The sequence below is a fragment of the Pipra filicauda genome, unplaced genomic scaffold (genome assembly GCF_003945595.2).
Source record: "Pipra filicauda isolate LSUMZ 115617 unplaced genomic scaffold, ASM394559v2 scaffold24_size8852520_pilon, whole genome shotgun sequence".
NCBI classification, from domain to species: domain Eukaryota; kingdom Metazoa; phylum Chordata; class Aves; order Passeriformes; family Pipridae; genus Pipra; species Pipra filicauda.
This window is the reverse complement of record NW_024104365.1, coordinates 3,122,223-3,141,974: the sequence shown is the minus strand read 5'-3', so window position 1 is coordinate 3,141,974 and position 19,752 is coordinate 3,122,223. Positions and strand designations below refer to the sequence as shown.

Below are 19,752 nucleotides of genomic sequence, written 5' to 3'. Positions count from 1 at the left end.
TTTCCTGTATCTCTACGTAGCCACTGTGATGATAAAAAATATGGTATAGGAGTGTGTACAGGCTTTATTTGCACTTGTGGAGTTATACCATGCTTTAGTCTTCTTTGACATGGGAATAAGAATACTTGTAATAATCATCATCTTGTCTTTTGCAACCCTAGAAATTAAATTTGAAAAAAAAATTAACTATTTTTAGACTAGATACATGAATAAACAAATTTCATGTGTGTGGGCAATGCCTTCTGGAGAACTATACCAACCAGGTGCTTTACAAACATGTAAAGCTGACAACTTTCTATTCTCTGGATAAGCTACTTTTTGGAGGCCTTGGAAGAGTGAAAATGATGAGTGGCAGCATTTCTTGCAGAGATGTTAGGGAATCTAACTAAGCAAGACAAGGTGTGTCACTTCAGTGACAACGGAAGTATTTAGGGGAAGAAGCAGAGCTGCAGCCCATGTGTTTAGAAACATACTGGCAGTCAAACCAAGCCAAATGCACCTTAATATCTGCCATATCCTGCATTAATTAGTAGGATGAGACCGTCATTGTTAGAAGGGTTCAGAGTTTATTACTATTTTATTTTTGTTAAGAAGAGCAAAGGAAATTTCTCTTTTGTTGCAAGGCTTATGTGAAAATCCTGTTGCAAATGACTCCATTCTAAGAGAACTGAAGCCCTGTGGAAGAGTTGCTGGGCAGAGATAGCTCAGCAGGGCAGTGGTTGTGGCCAGCAGATTGTACAGCAAACACAGCTGGAGACAGCAGCTATAAAAAAATAAATCCAGCTCAAATCTGCAATATTTATTCTTCTGTGATGTATCTGAGATTGTCTATATGTGTAAGAAGAGTGTTGCGACAAGGTAGGGGGCAAAGAACTGACAAAAATATACCTCAGGTAAGAAAAGCCCATGTGCCCACACAGAAGCCTTTATGCCATGAGTCCTGAGGAGCACCTCAGGCAGGACCCTCCAGAAACCCTCCACTCTCTGCATGGGGTTGGTTGGACCGCAGCTGGATAGGAGTACTCCTGCCTCTCCTGAAAGAGGCTGTGATTGGGTCTGGGAAGGAGTAGCTTTGCCCTAGTTACCTCTGCATGTTACAAACGTGATGGGTCTTCATATGTTGCTTCGTGTTCTTCACAACATAGTCACTGAGCATTGGGCTTGGATTTGAAGATAAATCCTCAAAAAAGAAGAGCATAAAGTCTCTCTCAGGTTTACAAAGATAAAGACTTGCAATCCACTTCCTTTCTCTTGAAGCACTAATAGTGCAGCTTTTTTGTCAGCTGGTGACAAATTAATTTTTAAAAATTCAAAATTTTCTGCTGGGAACAGCCCAAATATCTGTCAGCAGCAAACGCATGATAACAGCCATCACTATGCTAAACTGTTCAAACACAGAGCTTATTAAATGCTGTCCTACTACTTCCAGAAAAAAAATCTTAATTGCACTCCTTTGGTCCTCTTTTTCTTTTCAGAGGGTAGAGTTATGATGACCTTCTCTTCTTGCAAGGCCGTTGTATAAACCTCAAGTCTTCATTCATATTTAGCTGAAAGGATTTTCATCTAGTACTCTGCAACAAATCAAAAACCTGCAGCAACCTGCGGATATTTTATAGTCAATCTAGCAAGACTCTGCAGTTTTCATAGTGAGTAGTAATATATGACCTAGACAAGACCTAGACAAGGGCTTGTGAGAAAGACTGTGCAGATTTAAAATGATTGCTTTGGAGGTAGGAAAGAAATATGGATAATCACTGCCATCCCCTGACCCAGGGCAGTCTTCTGAGAGATAAGTATACAACCAGAGACAAAAAACATCTGGGAGCTGGCAGGTTTTGCAGCTGGGTTGTATCATTTGAAGCTGAGATTTAAGCTGATGTATATATAAATAAAACTTTTGAACATTGCCCTGAGTGGAGATGAGGGGATGACTTGTTCTGTCGCCTGGGACAAGGGATTTTAAGCATTGCCGGAAGAAAAGTGTCTAGAGACAATGTCTACTTTATAGGCTCCAAATAACTAAAATGGTTTCAAAAGTAAAGCCCTTAAAAATCAGAGGAAGGCTTCGCATGGTGCCAAGCATGCTGTGCCTGTGAGAAATTTACCTCACTTCCTAGAGGTTCTCTGTTCTCTGTTTGAGACCTTACACAGAGGAAAGCTGACTCCATGGGGTACGTGTGACAGGAGGCTACTGATAGCCAAAATAAGCTGTGAGATACGGTACAATCACCCTGTAGTGCTGTATGTCTTGCATTTACATCCCTGCTGCTGCTAATGGCTGAATGGAAAGTGGGTCCTGGGCCTAGAGTGGGAATGTGAGGGAGAGTAATCTTCAGCAAGATACTTATCTCTCTTCTGTTGTTTAGTACTGCTATGCAGGAATCATAGAATCATAGAATTGCAGAATGGCTTGGGTTGGAAACGATCTAAAAGGCCATGTAGTTCCAGCTCCGCTACCAAGGCCAGGGACACCTTTCACTAGACCAGGTTGCTCAGAGCCTCATCCAGCCTGGCCTGGAACACTTCCAGAAATGGGGCATCCACAGCTTCTCTGGGCAATCTGTCCCAGTGTCTCACCACCCTCACAGTAATGAATTTCTTCCGAACAGCTAACCCAAATTTCTGCACTTTTTATTTAAAACTGTTCCCTCTTGTCCTATCACAATCTGCTCATGTAAAAATTTTCTCTCCCTCTTTTTTTTTTTTAAATTAGAAATAATTCAAGACCTGCTTAAAAATAGTCATAGTCACCCCAGATGGAGCTTTTACAGGCATCTGGATGAGAACCGGTGTGGTGGTTTCCAGTGTAGCATTACAAGCTGGCCTCAGAAATTAAGTGAGAGTTGGACTGGTTGCAGTACACAGCTCAGCAAAGTCAGGTGTGCCTCAAGGGCTACCCTAAAATCCATGCTGTGGAAGGCGGAGCCCCCAAAACCTAGCCAACTAGAAATGTAGGCACAGTGGGTGTGTACTCCCCTCTGCAAGGTGGTACTATTTAGTCTACTATAACCATGTTAGCATATTATACACTGAGGGGTGTGGTTGCTGTGGCAAGGTGGCACCTTTTTTTGAGCAGAAACAGTGGACTCTAATGTAAATTTCTGCCCTCAGAAGGCAATTTGGCTACTGTTGTGGTTTAATCCCAGCCGGCAACTAAGTACCATGCAGCTGCTCACACACTCCCCCTGTGCCCTCCACACAGTGGGATGGCAGAAAGTCACAAAAAGGTATAACCCATTGGTTGAGATAAGAACAGTTTAATATGTGAAATATAATAATAAATAATAAAACAATGATGATGAGGAAAAGGAAAAGGAAAAAGAGAGGAATAAAACCCAAGCAAAACAAGTGATGCACAGTACAGTTGCACACTGATCAATGACCAGCTCATCCCTGAGCAGCAATGATCCCCTCCCAGCCAGCTCCCCCCAGTTTATCTACTGAACATGGTCTGTCTTACAGAATAAGCCTTTGGCCAGTTTGGGTCAGTTGTCTTGGCTATGGTCTCCCAGCTTCTTGCTCATCTCCTCACTGGCAGAATATGGGCCACTGGAAAGTCCTTGATTTAGAGTAAGCACTACTTAGTGACAACTAAAACATCAGTGCATTATCAGCATTATTCTCATACTAAATCCAAAAAACCCACAGTACACCAAGCACAGTAGCAGCTACTAAGAAGAAAATTAACTCTATCCCAGCTGGAACTAGGACAGCTATAAAGGTAAGGCAGGCTTGGATTTACTCCAGTGTTTAAATTTTCTGTTATCTGTCAATGCACTTTCACCGCCTGCCTACTCAGTACACATATTTTAAATCATACTTCTAAGGTTCTTTGTCTTCCTATGCTAATTAAACCATTTGCCTCCATATTTTTGGACTCATCACTGCGGTCCGGCTTCTTGAAAGTTTGGTGTTTCTGTGACATAATCTACCAGTACCTGAATCCTCTATTGGAATCAGCCTGTGGGGATCACAGAGCAAATGACTTTTTCAAATGGCCTCTGATTTCCCTGCACTTTGTTGGTATTCCTATATGCTGACAACACTGCAGGCACTTTGTATAAAATTAGGTCATAAATAAAACCTGAAAAACATCTCTTTAACAATGACATCATAAAGTTCTGTGGTTATTGCTTCTCAGTGGTTTCAAAATCAAATTTGCTTTCTATATAAATAAAATGGTGGGAGATTTTTAGCTAATTAGCAGCCCTCCCTTGAAACATCAAAGTCAAGCACTTTATTTCTAACCTGGGGATTATTTCCTGCTCTGAATGAATTGCATTACAGGCAGAGTAACGAAACAACTGAGATCCAAATGGAACTGGGGGAGTCAGTGCCTGCACACAGCATGTTGATGAAACTTTTCATAACTGTCCCATTGGTTCCAGCTGGTGCAATGATCTAACTAACTGAGTACCCCCATGAGCAAGATTGCCAGAAAATGTTTCGCTGTCTGCAGATGTGTTACAGATCACCTGAGACAACTTGGGTGAACTGGAAAGTTCAGGTGTGAATGCTATCAAATATTATATCAGCACCAAATCTGAACGAGTGTGTCTGTGCTCTGGGAGCTGGAAGGTGGCCATTTGGGTGTGATATAAGACCTTAAGAATCTCCTGCATGCCTAGCTTGCAATTATAGTCCCAAATAATATATCCATCTATGCCTGTAAAGGCAAACACAACCTCTTCACTCCAATAAAACCTTGCCATGTACCTTTGTCAACTCAAAAATGGGTTATTGTAATGCACTCTATCTAGAGTTACTCCTCATGACTGCATGTGTGATGGCTAACCTTTTTTGCAGCAGCAGCTGGAAATTTCTATCTTGCCTTTTCCTGTTATCTTCTCAGTTTTCTTAAGTATTTCCTTTGCAAGATAGTCTCATATTTTTTAGGTCTGGCAGCTAGTCACTGTTCCCAGATATATGACCTTGCGTCTGGCTCTATCAAAACACGTTTTATCTAAACAGACTAAAATCCTAGGTGACTTAGATCACTCTCTTTGGCTGTCCTATTCTATAAAATACTTATTATGTGTCCAGCCTGTGCTGCCTGAAAAACTTAGACTGAATTTTACCAATATAAACACTGAATGCTGCAAGACCTATCATTGGTTTTCACGGAGTCTCACAAGAAGACATGGTTAGATAAAGGGCTACAGTTGCATGGAAACATGGTGATTCTGTCTACTTGCTGAGATCAGTAAGCCGGCTAGTAAGGCCAGATACTTCTTTCTGAAATTAAAGGAAGGGCTTATTTATCTTTAAAAATCTGTCTCCGTGCTTACTATTTTTAACACAGGTTTTCTCCATGTTTCTTAGAGGAAGATTTTAAAGCAGGATGCTGAGTGTTGTCACTTTAAATAACAGAGATGAGTTACTAAGCTAGATTACAAAATTGATTATCTCTGTGAAAAACATGAGCAGGCAGAGATGTTCTGAGTTGTCATCTGCAAACCGTTGCCTTCACAGCATCATTCTCATTTTTTGCAGAGACCTGTCCAAGATTTTTACATTTTCTCTACAAGGCAGCCCTTGAACTGTAAATTCTATATAGGGATTCTGACTATGTAATAAACTCTATGCTTAAAGGGCATAAAACTGTTGCTGTACTTCTTTTTCTGAAGTGACTTCTAGTGGCGCAGTAATTTCTAGTATATATTTTAATGTCAAATCAACCTCTGTAAATAACCCTTTTGGGTTGCTTAATTTTATATGCTTAATATTGTAATTTTAGTTTCTTTTCCATGTCAATGCTATTTTGATTTACATTATTGAGCCATCTGTTCAGAAATAATGTGATTTTATTTTTGATTTTAGCAGTCAAAGCTCTTAGTTATCTACTTACCCAAACCAATTTTCGTGGGGCCATCAAGCTTGGAAAGATAAGAGATTTAACACCATGATTGTTCCAAGCTCTCAGCTCATTACATTTCTACAGGGTTCTTCCTGAATCAGGAACTCTGTGATCCCATCTCAGACTATGGAAGGGCTAGCCTGTTGGTGATGCTGACACCATGGCAAGTAGAAGCATCTGGCTGCAGCACCAGTGAAGAGTCCCAGCCACGACTAAGCAACGTAGCCACAGCCATACTACCTCCAAAGACACTGTTTAGAGGACTAAGGCCTTTAAAGAACAGATATGTGTTGTTGCATGCTATTCACTACAAGCAGCACTCATTTCACCTGTCTTGTCACTTGAAAAGTAAAACTTTAGGCTAGCCTAGTTGTCTGAATTCCCACTGTAGTAATTTCTAGAGGCCAGTTCAATTTATCCTGAGAAAGTACATGGACTGGATGTCTGTGGGATTGCTTTTGCTGACTTTGCAGGTAGCCTAGATGCACAGCATGGTCTCATCTTTGTGTTATAGGTTCCTGAGGTTCATTTGCAATTCACACATCCAACTAGACACATCAGTTTTAGGTACACTAAAAAACAACCTTAACAGCATGAAGTATGTTCCTCTAGGAAAGACAAAAGAGATAAATGGGAAAGAATTGACACATAAAACCCTGTGCTATTTGGAGATGAAAGAATGGGGGGCCCAGCTACATTATGGTAGTCAGAGATCCTTGAGATAGCCCCAGCCAGGCTTGTTATACACCAAGGTGCTGAATGGCAGAACCATGTCAATTGAACCAGTTAGTCCTCTGGAGAGGCAGGTCAAGAGCTGCGGAATGGTGCTAAAATATCTTTATTGCCTCTAGGACCTGAGCTGGCAGCTTCCCATGGTGTGACATGGAGCTAAGTGGCAGAGGTACACCAGCTTACCCAGAGTTCACTTCTGACTTTTTAGGGTGCGTTACTGTACAGCATAGAGCTGATCCATGAAACATTTTGAAAAGGATTTTGATAAGGAGAGGAGAAAAAAAAGAGACATGAAAGAGATGACAATTTGTCACTAGGTTGCTAATGGGCAGTAATACCAAGTGGACCCACAGGGATAAAACAGCAGCCACAGGATGAAGACTTGTTGCAGAAGGACTCTGCTTTCCTCAGATGAAAGCCTCTGGGTTCTGCCCCTCTTCTGCACCGTGAGGCTTCTAGGTCTATTTTCATCTCAATAAACTTTCACGGAAGTGAGCTAGAAATCAGCCAGTCTCCTTTCTCAGCTCTCCCCATTTTACAGTACAGTGAACTGTGCAAACTCCTGAGGCAGACAACCCTTCTGCTTGTTGTGTTTTGCTACCTGGCAGTTATAAGCCTCTTGATTAGCTGATGGCCACTGGTGCACTGTGGTACCTGGAGGGCAGTTCTCCCACCACCATTTGGGAACATGCACCCTGAAGGATGATGCCTGCTTGCCTTTAGAAACGAGGGTCATCCTGATATGCTGAGGCAAAAGCTCCCGATGCAATTTTTATGAATGACTATGAATTCTGGACTTGAGCTCAGAACCTGTGAATGTGGGATGTTGTGGCTGAGCACTGACAATGAAATGATGCCCAGCTTTGGCCTTAAGTGAGATTTATAGCTAGGGCTGTTCATGATGCAAAAAATTTGTCACTATCAAGAGAGAAAACAGGCTCTGTCCATTTCAAACAGAGGTTTAAATTGTAGAGACTGGTTTCAGTTGAACAGGAGTAGAGGCATGGGATGTTAAAAAATTTCTTTCCTACGTGCTCAAAACTCCTCTGTTTAGACTGTGAAGTTTTCAGTCTGCAAGTCCAAAAAACTCACCTATATGTACACGTGATGTGCTTATATGATACAAAATATATGTATACTTTTATCACATGAAAACATTGAGATAAAGACACCCAGATACCCCCAATGCTTTGGATTTAATGTAATACCTTGCCCAAAAATAACGCTCCAGCATAGGTGTGGTGTATTGCCAATGAACAGCTTGTATAAACTCCTCAGCAGTGATCTCAAAGGAAAAATATTAATATAGGTAGACATCAACTTCGTTTTATAGGAGGGGACACATTAAATATGCTTTTTCTTTGGAAAAAATGTCCAAGAGATAGTAGATTTTTTGACTTGTGATAAATGCTATTTACTCATACTGCTTCACATTTTGCAAACATTCAAGTGTAGTTTCCTGGGCAAGTTCCTCAGGTTTTGACAATGATTTTGAACAGAAATGTTTTTGAGCCAATTTGAATTTATCTATTTTATATGTGATAAAATGTACATGTATGGTAAAATGAAGTACTCACAGCTTTCCTATCTGTAGAGAAACAAGTACAGGTGGATTTAATCTTAGTGTTAGTCCTTTTCACCTCAACACATCACTTATACACATCTCTATAAGAACAACCAGGAAATCTAGATAAAATTCTACTAACAAGGAAACACTAGCATTGCTTTTCTTACATTCCATGACAGGTGGCACAGAAAAGAAATGCTTTTGTTTCAAATATGATTTGCACCACTTTCCTTTCGCACAAATCAGCTAAGGTCCATAAGTGAGAAACAACCTGGGTTTTATTTTAACCAGATTCATAGTCCATGAAAAAAATTACGGCTGTGTAACAGTGTAAGAATTCAACCTAATTCTGTGTCAGCCTGCTGCTCATACACAAAGAGAGCTCCCTGTGCAGTAAGAGAAGGTTACTCACAGTGTGAAATGCAGAAGTGCCATGGGCTGGCAGCTGAGAAACCTTGTGCTTCAGAAAAACAATAATAAGAAAATGTTGTTGAATTTCTTAAGGTGTGTGGTGCATAACAGCACACAGTGCTTCTTTTCTTGGAGGAATATGACTGGATTCAGAGTTGTCTTGCCCCAGAAGAGAGATAATTGCTATAATTAATTAGAGAGGTTAATTTCCATTTTTCATTACCAGACCAAAACTTTATAAACTGTGTTGAATGGAATGGGAGCTTTTATTTCCTGAGGCTGCATATGTAATCATTTTAATTCAACCAACCAGTTGAACCAGCCTATACTGGTCATTACATCTCCTGTCTTCTTTCTGTCATTTTGTAGTTTAATTTCTTCATCAATTCATGCCTAGTTTTACATGTTCTTTCAATTTCTCTGTCTTGAGGCATACAGCAAGCAAACTCATTGGTGCTGGTTGGTTTGCATAGTTTCTATAGTCTTCTTTTCAGAATAGCCTAGCCAACATCTAACATCAATCCTACATTATTTATGTTTCAGCTATGCAAAGAGAATACTTCCACACTGGGAATGACTTTAAACTATGTCCTATTTTAAGATAAACCTATTTATTTTCCTCATGCCCTTGCCACATTTGCTGATCAAAGGCACTTACATCTAAACAAGTTTTGTTTCTTACAGATGCTTTGCCTGTGTTATTTTATTCTACAGTAAAACTGCTTGAATTTATAACTCAGCTGAATTTATAACTCAGCTACTGTATGCATGGCTTCATCCTGTGATGGAAATGGCAAAGGGTCAGAACTCCACTATAGGTTCAAGAGGAAGGCAAAGCTGTGTCAAAAGAGTTACAAAAATAAAAAAAAAAAGAGGGAGACCACAGGTTAAATCATTAAAATCCAGAAGACCTTTACCACTTTGACTGTAACTTCTTCAAGAATTGGCTTACAATATGCAAGCAGACAATCTGAAAGCTTTTATTGAAACAGTAGAAATAGAGAACCAGAAAGATGCAAAGCAACTCAGCAATCAGTGGACTACTCTAAGAGCAATCCTGCAAGTTTGTCTCTGAGAGTGACATTCTCCAGGACTCTCGCCTGGACTTTGCAGATCTACAGATGTGTTCCAGCTTCTGCAGTGCTATGCATCAAAGCAAGGAGATACAGAGCTGTGATTTTTTCTTTTTTAAAGCTGCACTTCAGAACCACCCCAAAGCCGGAGTACTTCATGTTTCTGAACCTTTGAAATCTGCAAAATACAGATGCAGTTCTACTTTAACCTGAGATAACGGACTAGGTCAGAAGCTTACTTTACTTTCCTTATATGCTTGTTTGTTTCTAGTCCTGACCAAAACCAGATAAAGAAGAAAAATAAAAGAATTGTCTGCCCTATTTGTATCTCCTGCCTGTTTTTCAAAGGAAATATGGTTTGATAGCCAAGAGTTGGTGTAATCGGGATCTGAATTAATCGCTGACTCAAGTTCTTAATGCAAAAGCTGTATGTTTGTACAGCTCTTAGATAACCCTTCTTCTTTTCAGGAATTCTAAAAAGAATTGTATAATAAAAAATAAATAAGAAAAATATACCATGATTTTTTCAATGCACAAAATGTTTTAATTCAATTGGGTGTGGGAGAAAAGGTAGAATAACTTATTTTATCCTAACTGGATTACCCATCCTTCTTTTATGTTGTTATGCTTCTTGGGTTCAATTATTTTCAGAAGATATAACTTGCCTCACATTATCCCACAGATGGCTTCCAGCCCTTTAAGAAATGTACTATGCAAGCCAAATCTCTGTGATGTTTACACTTCCTTTCAAGGTGGTTTTAGCAATTTTATCTCATTTTATTTTCCTACTTAGGAAAACCTGGCAAAATATCAAAAGAAAAATGTGCAGATGAGTGCTTTTCATGTAAACTAGATGGATGCTTAGTACCTTCCCAAGCCAGGTTAACCTTGGGTTTTCTGATTAGCTTGTTGAAATTCAGATTCATTCGATGCCTGTGGATTTTTTCAGGATTAGTACCTCTTCTGTTGAAGAGCAAAGGTAGCTCAAGCTCTCTTGTATGATGCACCCCAAAGGCTACAACCTGGTGACTGTGTGGGTGAAAAGCATCTCTTGGCTTCCCTTCTGTGTTGATAAGCCTACCCAAGGCTCATGATTTTGGCCTCCCTCCTCTGAATTCACACTGGAGCGTAGCAGCTTGCTACCTTGGTGGCAGCCAGCACAACATGCTTAAAACTTTGGGATATATTTGCTAGGCTGCAGTGCTATGGTGCCATCCTTTATCATACAGATCAGTAGGTGAGGGGCACTAGGCACCTGCTTGCATTGGCCATACTGTCACGGCCTTTCACACCTGAAGCCTACAGGTAAATTAAAAACTCTCTACATTCAAGGAAAAAGTAAAAACTTTACTGCTTGACCTCTTTGGCTGCGGGGGATAGAAGGAAACAAAACCACACTTTTTGTTCCCAAGCAAAGGCCTCAAGAGTTTTAATGCTCTCTGAACCTGCACCTAAGCCTAGAGCCAATTCCCAGAACTGAAATCCCTAGCCACCTCGAACCTTCCTGCCTGTATATTTACAACATAGGGAAACAGTCTTCTCCTTAGTGTTCCCCTTCTCTCTGTGCTCCAGCACACCCGTGGTGGAAAACCCAGCATCTTTCTCTGTTGTTGTACTCCATGAAACAAGTTTTTGATCCCCACGTTGGCCCATGAAAATCATTTTGTTTTCCTCCTTCACAACTCACCACCTAGCCATAGATGGTTACTGTAAAAGAAAGTAAGTGTAGGTTCCTGGAGGCATATGAAAGACCACTAGGACAACTTGATTTTCTTAGGCTGGGCTGACCCCTGTAGGGCTGAGTAGAGAAGAAAAATTTCTATGAGTAAGGAAATATGATACTAGTTATATAAGGAATGGAATGAACCATATGGAATATCAGAATCTTATTTAAATAAACACACTTTCTGAACCAGAAAAAAACATTTAAATACTGGGAATCAAAATTGAAAACACTCCTTGCTCTGACTCATCACCCCATTTTCCTCTATATATTCCTTTATACCAATATATTATGCCCATGGTTTCTATCTCACAGACCCTCTCCCTATTTGCATTTAGCTGAACATCAATCTGACTTCTAACAGCTGCCTAAAGATCCATAGTTTGGATTCTTTGCTCCATCTGGTTTCTGCTAACAGGCAAAGCTTGATTAACTTATCCTGATAAGTTACTATGGCAACTTCCACCAGAGCAGCGAGAATAAAGCATTCACAGGTATGTTCTTATTAGTTCCCTTTTCCCATGACTATGTAATTTAATCCATTAAAATTAAATGATGAATTGTGGAAATGAGCCTTGGACTCCTTGCTGGAAATTTGTCATTAGCCTGGATTATAGTGTGAGTATTACTTTCTTTGTTAGAAAACACTTTAGCAAGCCAACAGCTAGCAGAATAAGGTCTCAAAACCAGATAATATTGCATTCAGAAGAGTAATAAATCCTAAAAAGAACCTTACTGTTGTTACAGCTATTTGTCAATACTGATAGTGGAAAAAGACATTCCTGGCTGGTTTAGGGCATGACTACCTGAAAAAGTGCAAAGCAAACTTGGAAGTGTCTAAGCATTAGACACTCTAGTGACTCAAATGGGGAAAAAATATGTAGGTATGGGTATAAAGTCAGCTGTGTGGTCAATATGCAACATCTGAGCCCTTCCTGAAAGCACAGTTAGTTCACTTGCCTTTGTTGGAGAGCTTCCAGAGTGTTTGTGGCACCTGTGTGGGTGGAAAGTTCAGAAACTTATTTGTGTCCTTAGCACGCACTGAGTACCTTCAGAGTATGGCTCATCTCCTGTAGTGAGAGGGCGGCCTCGGTTATTTGGTCTGGGAGGCCAGAATTAAATCTTTAGGTGGTTATAAGATACAGAAATATCTTGGTCACATCTTCCTTCCTGTTTCCTCTCTGATAAAGCGAATGGCTGAGAGCGGAGGGAGTGTTATAGCATGGGAATGAATGGCCTTGAAGCGATTATGGTGCCTTGCCATGGGAACACATTAAGAAACACATGACGTTGAAGAATATGTCCCAATATATCATTAAATATTTTTTACATTTCTAAAAACGTGTTTGCCAGCCGTGTTATTTCACATTTTAGCAGAGAAATAAATCAGCATTACAACCTGTGGGAAATAGGATTTTTTAAAAGTACATCCACAACTAGCTTGAGAATTCCAGGGGTTTTGTCCCAGAACATTACCAAGTCAATTGGCAGCTGGTCACATTCCCAAGTGAGCTGCTGCACATTTTGCAGGCAGTATTTTTTCTCCAATCCATCCCTCTCGTATCTGTCTATATCCATCTGATTTAATGATAAAAGAGATTTTTAAGGGACTCAGTATTGCCACACCAATTTTTATCAAGCAAGGTGTGACTTGAAAAGTATGATGAATCTGGACCTCTCTCTGTAGGTAGAAAGGAGTTGAGTTATCCATTTTCCATCCAACAATGAAGTTCTTTACCTAGGTGAACTCTAGCTGGCCTGGGAATAAAGATCTGGATGGGATTCAGATAGGAACTGTTCTCTTTCCTTTCCCAACAGTGTAAGCATTATAATCTGGAAGAAATCTGGAAGAAGTTGCAGATAAAAACAGTCCTGGTTTTCCAGTCCCATCACTACACGTGAAAATACTTTGTACTTCAAGAAGAGGAGGATATTCCTAGTCCTCGTGAGTCTTGTACCCAGACAGTATTGCATCTCTACTGCTCTGCACTTGGAAGTGTAATCTGAACTGAATTGCCTGAGCATAAGTGACAAGGGGAAGACTACGTCAGCTTTCTCTTTTTTCTCTTGTGAGGCAAACAGTTTACAATTCAGACTTTGTTAACTTTGGTATTATGAATATCTTGCTTTACAGAAACAGCTGATTAATTTTTCTAGATTATTCCATTCCGTAGTGCAAATGGATGGTTAGAAAATCATATACAGACATTGAGCAATGACTGGGAGTCCTGTATCTTCTACTTCGGAAAAAAAGGTCTGCAAGAAAGATCTTATTAAAATGTTTAAGACAGAAACATATTTTTAATGTGTTCAATGCCAAGCACAGGGTGACCCCCTTGTTGCCAAACCAAACGAAGTAGAAATACCATCAAGGTGTATGATAGTAATTCCACAGTCTATCCAGACCATGAGCTCCATAAAGCAGAATCTGTGACTGAAATTCATCTCACATGATGTCAGTATTCATGTCCAAGCTACAAACTCTTCTTCTGCAGCCAATATTGAGAAGCAGGAAATGAGGAGTGCAAGCACTACTTAATCAAACAGAGATTTTTAAAGCAGCTCAGATCAACTGTGCCCTGAAAGTGCCTCTTTCCCTCAGCTGACAGCAAAGGAAACATTATTTGGCTCTAGGGTTAGATATCTCAATTTGGTCAACTGTATTTTGTCTGAATGAAAGCACAACAGTTAAAGGACTTTTTATGTACAAATTATTTCTAATATTATAAATATTCCCTGATTTTTTTTTTTAGTGAGATCATGGAAAAGAAAGTTTTTTTCAGGTTCATTTATTATGCAGTGAATTTTTTTCTAAAAATGACTGATCCTTTTTTCAGCAGAAGAAATATCTTACTCAAATTCCTGTTATTTCTCCATATATATCACACTTTAATACATGAGCACTGTAGGCATGTTATATTAAAAAACTCAATGCACTCCAAGCAATTAGCTTTTTACTTTAGTTGCTGTAGCAGTTATGTAGGCAACACAGTTGTTATTATTTACTGGAAATTTTTAGGGGTTTGAATGTTTCAGAATAAAAAACCCTTTCATTGCAGTCTGTTTTCATTTGGTTTCCTATATAGTATTTATGCTGTCCAAGTATATAATAGGAAAGCAAAATTCCCAGCACTTTAAAGCAAAGGCAATTATCCTAGGGACTGTTGAGAGCTGGTTGTGTATCAGCAGCATTGTTTGCTCCCATGCAAATGAACAGGAATATCAGGCTCTGGCAGTGTGTTAGCCTTGCCTGAATTTAAAAGCTCTCAGTGTGGGTGCTGACATGTCAGCTGGGTGTCAAAGAACCCACCATGGACAGCAGAGACCTGGAGTTGGGTTCAGTTGTCTACACACAGATGTCCATTGCCTTTGAAGGCTTTCCCTCTCTTCCACATGCCAGTACAGGCATCCAATAGGTCCTGCACCAGAGACCCTCATGTGAAGACTCTAGATGCCTCTCTCTGGACAGCCTGTTACCTCTTAGTCAGCGGAGTCTAAGGAATTATTCAAGTTGGCAGCTGCCTCATTTTGGTCTAATTTAAGATCTTATGGTAGCTCCTAGATCCCTCATTCAATACAGATATAAATTAATCTAATGTCACTTTGGAGTCCTTTGGAGCATCCAGAAGACTGAAGAACTTCTGTAAGGCCCTTATCACATCTGTTAGCTCTTTGCAGGTGTCTAGGTAGTTTAGAGCATCTTGCTTAACACTAGTCACTTGTATTTCAGCAAATGATTTCTACCTGTCATTCACCACCTTGACTAGCTCCCCATTGTTATCATGGAATATTAACAAATACAGCTCCACAGAGCACCTGTATTAGAGACATTGAATAAGACACAGTGAATTCCATTTCTTATGTACCAGAAATGACATTAACATGACATACATTAAGTACAGAAGCAGCAAGACCCAAGAAAACCAGCAAAGACATGTACATGATGGGAATTTACGATTACTGCCACCAGATCACAAAGCCACAGGAACAGGGTGAAATTGTGAGCATCTAGTCAGCCCCCAGTGAGTACATGAGTCCTTAATTCTGTCTCAGTCACATTCACTTTGGTAATGTTGTTTGTGGAGAAGTCAGGTATTGAATGCTCAGCAGGAGTTAATCTAACTCTCCTCTAGCCCTCTGTAAGCTAAGTCTCTTGTCAAGCCTAAAGTTCTTCACAGTTAACAGAGAAACACTGGCATTTCCAGGGAGCTATTCATGCAACCTCTGACAGATGTCTACATTAGACTGGGAATTACACTCTGAAAATGCCTGTTTTTTTAACCAGCTGTGGAGTCCATACTACTAAGTCCACAGTACTAATCCTGTAGCTGAAGTTCTTTATTACTGTGTACCTCAGTACTCGCTGGTGTCCAGAATGGGATCTGTTGAAGTGTCTTGTTGAAGTGTATTCTCCTATTTTCTACAGTGACTCAGCATCTGGAGTGATAATAGCTGAGCCACTCATTTTGCCCTAATGTGGAGCTGCAAGGCTGCTATGGTCTACACCCAGACCTGGGATCCAGAAGTGCTACTGAGTTTGCTCACAGATGCACAGTCTTAGAGTTGTCCTCTATTGATAATGGATAAAATTTGATATGATGAATCCTTGCCTTCTGCCTTCCCCAGTATTATTAATCATCTTGGCTTTCCTATCAATGAGTGTCTGTAACTAGCAGCTCAAGATCCGCTGTTTACATTCAGCTCTGCATTACAGAAGCATCCTGGATTGCTATTGCAACAACCTAGACTGATACGTTGATACGATTGAAGGATGGGAGCTAAAAGCAGGAAGAAAATATGGGAAATCTTTCCTAATGCAAAATGTTTGGTTTTGACTAAAGAAGGTTCACAAAAGGGTCACAATTTGTTATGAAGATAAGCCTTTTTATTCCTTGTATTTTACCTTCTCTTTAACCACTAGTAATACACATAAAAGTCCATAAAGTGCCAATTTCTGTCTGTTACAAGGAAAAATGAATGAGATGTTTGGCTTGGGAAATCAGTTTCAGTCTGCTGTAACCTACTATTGGTTCTTAATGGAGGCCAGCACCGCACACTCCTGTTATGAGTTCACAATATATCTGTGTGTTGCAGTCTAACAGAATAAAAGTGTCTCCAAAGGCTGGAGAAAGCTAATTGCCAGTAAAGCATAAAACTTACTTTTCTTTGGAGAGTGAGAATCACCATTTGCAATTGATTCAGAAATTACCAAAGTTTTAATTTCTCCGTTGGCATCCACACTTGTGCACAACTAACTTTGTTGCTGGAAAGACATTTTATGTTCTGTAGTCTCTTGCACAAAAAGGACTCTTTAATTCTCTAGTGCCAAGTGAACTGGTGATATATTACAAATCCATTTTTTATGGGAACTTATAATTTGTTGGTTGTGCTCATCTTAACAATGCAAGAATTTATCACAGTGGAACACTTTCGAGGCATGCAGTCAGTCAATGTTTTTACAGTCATATTACTTGGAAGCATCTAAATTAGCATGGTTTATGCACTGCAAGTGGGGACACAAGCCCTACTACAAGTGCAGAAGATGTTTATAAAGTCACTACTTTTCTTTATCATTAACAAGAACATTAGGAATTCACTTTCCTTCTGCACAGATTCATGCAAAGACATGTGAACTGAAATCTGATCTATCTTTCAGTTGAAACAGTAGTGCAAATATATTTTCTGCTTAGGTTCATCTTCCAGAGGCTGATAATATAAACTTTCTGTAAACTAGAAAAAAACCCCTAGTCTTTATTGAGCAGAAGCTAAAACATCAAGTGGAAGGAAGCAGATTTTAATCCAGATTTACAAGGCAGAATTGCCAATAAATAAAAGTTGTGCAGCCTTCAAATTAATTATTTTTGTTCAAGCCATCCTTCTAGGTGCCGGATGATACCATGACAATGAGTGTGATTAGCAGTATTATAGGAACTATCAATATATTTTATAGACCCAAATCTCCCTTATGCACATCTGATTAATAGAGCCTAACTCCAACACCCAGCATTATATTTAGACATCTATAGACTGTATGTCTGAGCTAATCATCCAAATTATATTCATACTTAGTGGGAAAAAAGGGCTAACTCAGATTCTTTTCTTCTCTAAGTGAGTATCATAAGCAAGGTCAGGAGGTGCTGATCTCTATTGATTAGTAAAGAAATGAGGTAATAGCTCAGACTTTGATAGCAACACTAGAAACATTGAAAACTAGGGCAAATAAATCCCACTTCACGTTCATCTGATTTGACAGGGCACAGACGTGCAGATTTTAGCCTAGACATCCTGCTTCTCTTTACTGCAGCAGCTAAGATCAGGAATCACATAATTACTCAAAGTACAGCAACTGAAGCTCCACGACTATGCCATTTCTTCATCTTAGTGTTTGCAGACAAGTCTAGTAATCAGGAGTGGATTCTGTCTACATGTTTTGTATTCCCCATCTCTCTAACAAGGATACATATACCATGCACACCCCTAAGACCTTCCTGGAAATGAGGTGATGACTCTCAGTGGGTCTTCACACCCATCAGGTAAAGGAAGTTCAACTAGTTCTAACATGTATGTTTTAGAAGATGTTCAAGCAGGCACTGTGTTCCTTGAGACAAGCAGCACATCACTCTTCAGGCAAGGCAGAAACTGCATGGCAATCAAGATAGTGCATTTATTTTTTGACAACTAATTGAGGTAGAGATCTGAAGCAACCACTGTAATAAAGCTCTTTCTTAGTGACCACCTCACGCACATTAGGAATGCAATGCATCAGATACAGCAGCATGCACAACCATTCAGCTGGGAGATGGAATAATAGCACCATTTTTAAAAACAGAACTCTGTCAGGTCTCCCAGGAGGGTTCTGACAGCCAGCATCATTCATCCGCCTTTGCCACCTGAAACTGGTATTAACCATGAGGGAAAAAGTGATTCCACAGACTTAACTTACTTGGATATTGCTGTGACACAGAAACAGAGACTAAACAAAACTTGACACTAAGCAAACGCTTATTTTTGGAGATCCAAACAAATCCTAACTCTGACACCAAATGACCACAATGAATATTGCAAAACATATTTATTCATTGAGAGTATTGCATCCAAACAGCTAATAAGAAACAGGACTCTGCCGAAACATGCAAAACATAAAGCTGGAGGAGCTGTACATTTTGTTTTACAGGAGTCACCTACTGATTAACATCACACATCCAAAAGTACAGCATCTAAGGATTGTGGGGGTGTAGCCTGTGGGGAGCTGGTGGGCTCCTAAAACAACTGTGTGAGCCTGTCATCATCATTCTTAAGAATGTGGCCCAAACCTCCTGAGTTATGATGAATTTTAAAGGCTTGTTGTTTGTATCTTTCCCTATGGACTCTGGACACAGAAGGTACTTGGAAAATTAATCTCAGGATTTTAAACTGTCTAAGATTTATACCCACTGGATTTCATTCTAGGGTCTCTTGAGAAAAAAATGTTGAGGACAAACATTCTATCTCAGGAAAATTGTCTTATCACTGCCTATATTTAACAGTTCTAGATTCTGGACTAAATGGATTCTAACAACTGAAACAAAAACTCTACTTTCAGGAATGCCCCAGAGGATTCCCTGGGCAATTCAGATCAGTGTCTGAATACTGCCCTGTTACTTTTAGTCTTCTATAACTAAAATGCAAAGCAGATTGTATTTTTTTAAATCATATTTTCTATTTCATGTAGTTTTGGAGCACTGGGAAGGAATTCTTCACAACAGATTTGTTAGATTACTATCACATTTTTATTATGACAAAAGTCATTACACAATGGAATAAAAAAATTAAAAAGATGACTGAATGGACACTTAAAGTACATCCCACTTTATTCCTAATAAAGATGGTTCAGGGCATTTTCCTTACGGAAATTGAGACTTTATTTACTGTCACTTTAAGGAAAGCAGGAGGGACTCTAAAATAACATTTTCCTACAAAATATGACACGTTATATTCTCCTCCCCAGGGTAAAGTGCATGAAAGGTGTTTTTTTTTAGACTGGGTGCATGTTATCTATGCAGCCACTATACTGTACTTGAATGTAAATCACTTGCGAAATGCCACAGCCAATTTCTCAGTCACCTTTCTCCATAGTATGCATGTACATTATGTATTATATGGTTAATAGTGCATCAGCTCCCTTGTGGAAAATCAAGAAAGCTTCCATGATCTCCTGAAAGAAAACTTGGAATTATTTTATACATGTCCAGCTAGGTTGGGCTGCAGTATGATCTCGGGAGAAATTCCAGCTGAATTAAGACAGCACTGTGCTGTACAATGATGCCATAGATACAGAGGTACTTGAGGCAGTATGGCTGTATCAGCATGGTGCTCTCTGTAGGCTAATTAGTCCTGCTACGGAGTTGGA

The 19,752-nt window shown here is 39.7% G+C and overlaps 1 protein-coding gene across 2 annotated transcripts in view; it reads right to left on the bottom strand.

The window, feature by feature from the left end:
• Positions 1-19,752, bottom strand: part of GPC6 (glypican 6) — a 769,083-nt gene that overhangs the window by 46,015 nt on the left and 703,316 nt on the right. The window lies entirely within an intron of this gene.